Genomic DNA, 5,000 nt, shown 5'->3' with positions numbered 1-5,000 from the left:
GCTCGAACCCACGACCCTGAGATTAAGAGTCTCATGCTCTACCGACTGAGCTAGCCGGGCTGCCAACGATCTCGGATTGCAGTTAACGTGTCAAAAACTATATCCGTTATAATATCGCATTTTCTCGCTAAAGTCGATCGGTCGCTTTTTTATATATATCTGGAATGCAATACACTACACGTGGAATTCCTGAAACTCACTGGTGTAGTCATGGCCGAGTGGTTAAGGCGATGGACTAGAAATGCATTGGGATCTTCCCGCGTAGGTTCGAATCCTACTGACTACGTACTTGCACCAAAGGTATCAGCTTTTTACTTCGTTCTGAAATCGCGTTTTTTCATATCTCGAATGGAAGTTTTAGTTACATTTACGTCCGCATTTTATGCTACACTACGCTTGTTTTGTGTAAGACGTCGTTTTTCGGAGGGTCATCAGATGAAGAGGACGACAACTTCAATCCCATGCTCGCCATATAATTCCAAGACAAGTCTTGTTATTTTTTTCGAAAAGAGAGGCCAAAATTTCTAGTCCAGAAATTTCGCGAAGTCCGGAAATTCGCGATATACTTGAAAAAAAAACGATATATGCCTTTGTTTCCATCCCAATTGCACCGAATTGGTATTCGACATTCACTAAATTTTGAGTTCCGTTCGAATTTGAGAATTCCGGAAATGTTGCAATTCAACAATTAATCACCCATGTAGAAGTAAGTCTACGTAGACTTAAAAGAGAGCTGCAACAAAATCCTACCGCCAAAAACTTTTTTGCGAAGAATTCATCGTAGTCGGCAGGATTCGAACCTGCGCGGGAATAACCCAATGGATTTCAAGTCCATCGCCTTAACTACTCGGCCACGACTACCCGTTCGGAGCAAAGATTTGCCTTTGTAGGTATTACCGAAAAGTATCTAAAACTCTCTCACCAACGCGTTCGAAAGAATAGATTAAAAATTTCGGCAAATTTTCCTTTCGATCCGGTGAACGAGTGTCTCTGCAAAAAAATAAAAAAATTAAAAACATTGGCGTAGTTGCGAGCCCGCCAGGATTCGAACCTGGAATCTCCTGATCCGTAGTCAGGCGCGTTGTCCGTTGCGCCACGGGCCCGACGTTCCGCGTCATTCGTAATGCTTTGCAGTTTCTTTCCATTCCTTACTGTCGACGTCACATGTTCAAAAAGATTCTGCTCCCGCCCGAACAGGGACTCGAACCCTGGACCGTTAGGTTAAAAGCCTAACGCTCTACCGACTGAGCTATCCGGGATCGTACGCTCTACTCTGTGAAACTTCCAGTTTTCCTTCCCTTATGCTTCGTCTTAAACATCGCACAGCATGAGGTAACGTAATCAAAGTAAACACGATTTGCCCTCCCACGTCTCTCGTGTCTCTTTGGCAACAAGTCGCAACGGGAACATTTTAAGACAAATCTTCGTTCAAATGCCGACTCGCTCCTGTAAAAAATGTCGCCCAACGTGGGGCTCGAACCCACGACCCTGAGATTAAGAGTCTCATGCTCTACCGACTGAGCTAGCCGGGCTGCCAACGATCACGGATTGCAGTTAACGTGTCAAAAACTATATCCGTTATAATATCGCATTTTCTCGCTAAAGTCGATCGGTCGCTTTTTTATATATATCTGGAATGCAATACACTACACGTGGAATTCCTGAAACTCACTGGTGTAGTCATGGCCGAGTGGGTAAAGCAATGGACTAGAAATCCATTGGGATCTTCCCGCGTAGGTTCGAATCCTACTGACTACGTACTTGCACCAAAGGTATCAGTTTTTTACTTCGTTCTGAAATCGCGTTTTTTCATATCTCGAATGGAAGTTTTAGTTACATTTACGTCCGCATTTTATGCTACACTACGCTTGTATTGTGTAAGACGTCGTTTTTCGGAGGGTCATCAGATGAAGAGGACGACAACTTCAATCCCATGCTCGCCATATAATTCCAAGACAAGTCTTGTTATTTTTTTCGAAAAGAGAGGCCAAGATTTCTAGTCCAGAAATTTCGCGAAGTCCGGAAATTCGCGATATACTTGAAAAAAAAACGATATATGCCTTCGTTTCCATCCCAATTGCACCGAATTGGTATTCGACATTCACTAAATTTTGAGTTCCGTTCGAATTTGAGAATTCCGGAAATGTTGCAATTCAACAATTAATCACCCATGTAGAAGTAAGTCTACGTAGACTTAAAAGAGAGCTGCAACAAAATCCTACCGCCAAAAACTTTTTTGCGAAGAATTCGTCGTAGTCGGCAGGATTCGAACCTGCGCGGGAATAACCCAATGGATTTCAAGTCCATCGCCTTAACCACTCGGCCACGACTACCCGTTCGGAGCAAAGATTTGCCTTTGTAGGTATTACCGAAAAGTATCTAAAACTCTCTCACCAACGCGTTCGAAAGAATAGATTAAAAATTTCGGCAAATTTTCCTTTCGATCCGGTGAACGAGTGTCTCTGCAAACAAAATAAAAAAATTAAAAACATTGGCGTAGTTGCGAGCCCGCCAGGATTCGAACCTGGAATCTCCTGATCCGTAGTCAGGCGCGTTGTCCGTTGCGCCACGGGCCCGACGTTCCGCGTCATTCGTAATGCTTTGCAGTTTCTTTCCATTCCTTACTGTCAACGTCACATGTTCAAAAAGATTCTGCTCCCGCCCGAACAGGGACTCGAACCCTGGACCGTTAGGTTAAAAGCCTAACGCTCTACCGACTGAGCTATGCGGGCTCGTGCGCTCTACTCTGTGAAACTTCCAGTTTTCCTTCCCTTATGCTTCATCTTAAACATCGCACAGCATGAGGTAACGTAATCAAAGTAAACACGATTTGCCCTCCCACGTCTCTCGTGTCTCTTTGGCAACAAGTCGCAACGGGAACATTTTAAGACAAATCTTCGTTCAAACGCCGACTCGCTCCTGTAAAAAATGTCGCCCAACGTGGGGCTCGAACCCACGACCCTGAGATTAAGAGTCTCATGCTCTACCGACTGAGCTAGCCGGGCTGCCAACGATCTCGGATTGCAGTTAACGTGTCAAAAACTATATCCGTTATAATATCGCATTTTCTCGCTAAAGTCGATCGGTCGCTTTTTTATATATATCTGGAATGCAATACACTACACGTGGAATTCCTGAAACTCACTGGTGTAGTCATGGCCGAGTGGGTAAAGCAATGGACTAGAAATCCATTGGGATCTTCCCGCGTAGGTTCGAATCCTACTGACTACGTACTTGCACCAAAGGTATCAGTTTTTTACTTCGTTCTGAAATCGCGTTTTTTCATATCTCGAATGGAAGTTTTAGTTACATTTACGTCCGCATTTTATGCTACACTACGCTTGTATTGTGTAAGACGTCGTTTTTCGGAGGGTCATCAGATGAAGAGGACGACAACTTCAATCCCATGCTCGCCATATAATTCCAAGACAAGTCTTGTTATTTTTTTCGAAAAGAGAGGCCAAGATTTCTAGTCCAGAAATTTCGCGAAGTCCGGAAATTCGCGATATACTTGAAAAAAAAACGATATATGCCTTCGTTTCCATCCCAATTGCACCGAATTGGTATTCGACATTCACTAAATTTTGAGTTCCGTTCGAATTTGAGAATTCCGGAAATGTTGCAATTCAACAATTAATCACCCATGTAGAAGTAAGTCTACGTAGACTTAAAAGAGAGCTGCAACAAAATCCTACCGCCAAAAACTTTTTTGCGAAGAATTCGTCGTAGTCGGCAGGATTCGAACCTGCGCGGGAATAACCCAATGGATTTCAAGTCCATCGCCTTAACCACTCGGCCACGACTACCCGTTCGGAGCAAAGATTTGCCTTTGTAGGTATTACCGAAAAGTATCTAAAACTCTCTCACCAACGCGTTCGAAAGAATAGATTAAAAATTTCGGCAAATTTTCCTTTCGATCCGGTGAACGAGTGTCTCTGCAAACAAAATAAAAAAATTAAAAACATTGGCGTAGTTGCGAGCCCGCCAGGATTCGAACCTGGAATCTCCTGATCCGTAGTCAGGCGCGTTGTCCGTTGCGCCACGGGCCCGACGTTCCGCGTCATTCGTAATGCTTTGCAGTTTCTTTCCATTCCTTACTGTCAACGTCACATGTTCAAAAAGATTCTGCTCCCGCCCGAACAGGGACTCGAACCCTGGACCGTTAGGTTAAAAGCCTAACGCTCTACCGACTGAGCTATGCGGGCTCGTGCGCTCTACTCTGTGAAACTTCCAGTTTTCCTTCCCTTATGCTTCATCTTAAACATCGCACAGCATGAGGTAACGTAATCAAAGTAAACACGATTTGCCCTCCCACGTCTCTCGTGTCTCTTTGGCAACAAGTCGCAACGGGAACATTTTAAGACAAATCTTCGTTCAAACGCCGACTCGCTCCTGTAAAAAATGTCGCCCAACGTGGGGCTCGAACCCACGACCCTGAGATTAAGAGTCTCATGCTCTACCGACTGAGCTAGCCGGGCTGCCAACGATCTCGGATTGCAGTTAACGTGTCAAAAACTATATCCATTATAATATCGCATTTTCTCGCTAAAGTCGATCGGTCGCTTTTTTATATATATCTGGAATGCAATACACTACACGTGGAATTCCTGAAACTGACTGGTGTAGTCATGGCCGAGTGGTTAAGGCGATGGACTAGAAATCCATTGGGATCTTCCCGCGTAGGTTCGAATCCTACTGACTACGTACTTGCACCAAAGGTATCAGCTTTTTACTTCGTTCTGAAATCGCGTTTTTTCATATCTCGAATGGAAGTTTTAGTTACATTTACGTCCGCATTTTATGCTACACTACGCTTGTTTTGTGTAAGACGTCGTTTTTCGGAGGGTCATCAGATGAAGAGGACGACAACTTCAATCCCATGCTCGCCATATAATTCCAAGACAAGTCTTGTTATTTTTTTCGAAAAGAGAGGCCAAAATTTCTAGTCCAGAAATTTCGCGAAGTCCGGAAATTCGCGATATACTTGAAAAAAAACGATA

The 5,000-nt window shown here is 44.0% G+C and overlaps 17 non-coding genes across 17 annotated transcripts in view; 4 read left to right on the top strand and 13 right to left on the bottom strand.

Moving 5' to 3' along the window:
• Positions 1-60, bottom strand: part of Trnak-cuu (transfer RNA lysine (anticodon CUU)) — a 73-nt gene extending 13 nt beyond the window's left edge. The window contains exon 1 of the tRNA in view: positions 1-60. This exon is cut by the window's left edge and continues 13 nt beyond it. This is a non-coding gene — a tRNA (tRNA-Lys).
• A 144-nt stretch (positions 61-204) lies between these two features.
• Positions 205-286, top strand: Trnas-aga (transfer RNA serine (anticodon AGA)). Its single transcript has one exon. It is a non-coding gene; the product is annotated as a tRNA-Ser (tRNA).
• Positions 287-779: 493 nt separating this feature from the next.
• Trnas-uga (transfer RNA serine (anticodon UGA)) lies at positions 780-861 on the bottom strand. Its single transcript has one exon. It is a non-coding gene; the product is annotated as a tRNA-Ser (tRNA).
• Positions 862-1,030: 169 nt separating this feature from the next.
• Positions 1,031-1,103, bottom strand: Trnar-acg (transfer RNA arginine (anticodon ACG)). The gene has a single exon. It is a non-coding gene; the product is annotated as a tRNA-Arg (tRNA).
• Positions 1,104-1,186: 83 nt separating this feature from the next.
• Positions 1,187-1,259, bottom strand: Trnak-uuu (transfer RNA lysine (anticodon UUU)). Its single transcript has one exon. It is a non-coding gene; the product is annotated as a tRNA-Lys (tRNA).
• Positions 1,260-1,459: 200 nt separating this feature from the next.
• Trnak-cuu (transfer RNA lysine (anticodon CUU)) lies at positions 1,460-1,532 on the bottom strand. The gene has a single exon. It is a non-coding gene; the product is annotated as a tRNA-Lys (tRNA).
• A 144-nt stretch (positions 1,533-1,676) lies between these two features.
• On the top strand, positions 1,677-1,758 carry Trnas-aga (transfer RNA serine (anticodon AGA)). Its single transcript has one exon. It is a non-coding gene; the product is annotated as a tRNA-Ser (tRNA).
• A 493-nt stretch (positions 1,759-2,251) lies between these two features.
• On the bottom strand, positions 2,252-2,333 carry Trnas-uga (transfer RNA serine (anticodon UGA)). The gene has a single exon. It is a non-coding gene; the product is annotated as a tRNA-Ser (tRNA).
• Positions 2,334-2,503: 170 nt separating this feature from the next.
• Positions 2,504-2,576, bottom strand: Trnar-acg (transfer RNA arginine (anticodon ACG)). The gene has a single exon. It is a non-coding gene; the product is annotated as a tRNA-Arg (tRNA).
• An 83-nt stretch (positions 2,577-2,659) lies between these two features.
• On the bottom strand, positions 2,660-2,732 carry Trnak-uuu (transfer RNA lysine (anticodon UUU)). The gene has a single exon. It is a non-coding gene; the product is annotated as a tRNA-Lys (tRNA).
• Positions 2,733-2,932: 200 nt separating this feature from the next.
• Trnak-cuu (transfer RNA lysine (anticodon CUU)) lies at positions 2,933-3,005 on the bottom strand. The gene has a single exon. It is a non-coding gene; the product is annotated as a tRNA-Lys (tRNA).
• A 144-nt stretch (positions 3,006-3,149) lies between these two features.
• Trnas-aga (transfer RNA serine (anticodon AGA)) lies at positions 3,150-3,231 on the top strand. The gene has a single exon. It is a non-coding gene; the product is annotated as a tRNA-Ser (tRNA).
• A 493-nt stretch (positions 3,232-3,724) lies between these two features.
• On the bottom strand, positions 3,725-3,806 carry Trnas-uga (transfer RNA serine (anticodon UGA)). The gene has a single exon. It is a non-coding gene; the product is annotated as a tRNA-Ser (tRNA).
• A 170-nt stretch (positions 3,807-3,976) lies between these two features.
• Trnar-acg (transfer RNA arginine (anticodon ACG)) lies at positions 3,977-4,049 on the bottom strand. Its single transcript has one exon. It is a non-coding gene; the product is annotated as a tRNA-Arg (tRNA).
• An 83-nt stretch (positions 4,050-4,132) lies between these two features.
• Trnak-uuu (transfer RNA lysine (anticodon UUU)) lies at positions 4,133-4,205 on the bottom strand. Its single transcript has one exon. It is a non-coding gene; the product is annotated as a tRNA-Lys (tRNA).
• A 200-nt stretch (positions 4,206-4,405) lies between these two features.
• Positions 4,406-4,478, bottom strand: Trnak-cuu (transfer RNA lysine (anticodon CUU)). The gene has a single exon. It is a non-coding gene; the product is annotated as a tRNA-Lys (tRNA).
• Positions 4,479-4,622: 144 nt separating this feature from the next.
• Positions 4,623-4,704, top strand: Trnas-aga (transfer RNA serine (anticodon AGA)). The gene has a single exon. It is a non-coding gene; the product is annotated as a tRNA-Ser (tRNA).
• Positions 4,705-5,000: the final 296 nt, after the last annotated feature.

This window comes from Argiope bruennichi, chromosome 9 (assembly GCF_947563725.1).
Source record: "Argiope bruennichi chromosome 9, qqArgBrue1.1, whole genome shotgun sequence".
Lineage (NCBI taxonomy): Eukaryota > Metazoa > Arthropoda > Arachnida > Araneae > Araneidae > Argiope > Argiope bruennichi.
Note: the sequence above shows the minus strand (reverse complement) of the source record. Positions and strands in the feature narration are given on the sequence as shown.